This window comes from Octopus bimaculoides, chromosome 29 (assembly GCF_001194135.2).
Source record: "Octopus bimaculoides isolate UCB-OBI-ISO-001 chromosome 29, ASM119413v2, whole genome shotgun sequence".
Classification (NCBI taxonomy): domain Eukaryota; kingdom Metazoa; phylum Mollusca; class Cephalopoda; order Octopoda; family Octopodidae; genus Octopus; species Octopus bimaculoides.
The window spans coordinates 4,625,667-4,626,527 of record NC_069009.1 but is presented as its reverse complement, the minus strand read 5'-3'; the positions used below and the strand labels follow the sequence as shown (position 1 = coordinate 4,626,527).

At 35.5% G+C, this 861-nt stretch overlaps 1 long non-coding RNA gene across 1 annotated transcript in view; it reads left to right on the top strand.

Annotated features, from left to right (window-relative positions):
- The first annotated feature begins 39 nt into the window (after positions 1–39).
- The window catches only part of LOC128251261 (uncharacterized), a 52,115-nt gene continuing 51,293 nt past the window's right edge, over positions 40–861 (top strand). Inside the window, exon 1 of the long non-coding RNA XR_008267045.1 lies at positions 40–405. This is a non-coding gene — a long non-coding RNA (uncharacterized LOC128251261). The remainder of the gene's footprint in view (positions 406–861) is intronic.

The window sequence follows — 861 nt, the reverse complement described above, 5'->3', positions numbered from 1 at the left end:
TGCTTTATATTTAAGATTCACTTCTTTAAAAAGGTTCCTCAATGTCAACTTCCGGTAGCCATAGTTTTTTTCTTCACTTTAACTTCAATCGTTACTGTTAGCACTAAAAGTTTACTCACATTTACTGATGTAAGTAATTTCATCATTTACTAACAGAAATACGGTTTCGTGTTTCCCTGTTGCTGAGGGTTTTTTTCTGGTACCTTCGATACTGGCTGTTTGGTTCACTGAGTGACAAATTTCGCTTCAACCTCACTTTCACTTCAATCGTTACTGTTCTCAATAAAAGTTTACGTTTTCAATCGAATCAGTAACCTCCATTGTTCATACTTGGGAATCCATCTGCGACCCTCCCAGGAATATTGGACAAAGAAAATGGATGTTTGGATTAATGAAAATAAAAAGGTAAAGAGTTTTTTTTACAGGACTGGGGATAACAAACCGAAGTTTGAGATGTGTGTATTGTGTATTGTATGGCTGTTGTATTATTGGAATCCCATGATCTGAGGGGGAATACTGAGAGGTAATGAAATCAACCAAAAGAGAAAAATCATCATTGTTTAGTTCTATATTTTAGAAATGATGTATTATGTACATTATTTGCATTTGACAGATATTTGTCCTCCTCTTGTTTGTTGCTAACACAATGTTTCGGCTGATATACCCTCCAGCCTTTACATCAAGTGTCTTGGGGAATATTTCGAACCTGGGTTCTCATTCCTAAGGTATTTTTCAACGTTATTATTATTATGTTCTTGTTTTTTTTTCTTCTTTCTTCAAATTTTCTTCCATTTCTCGCCGAGTGTTTTCCGTACACCTAGAGCAGAGAAACTCGTCGTATGCATTCCCAGTTTACACACG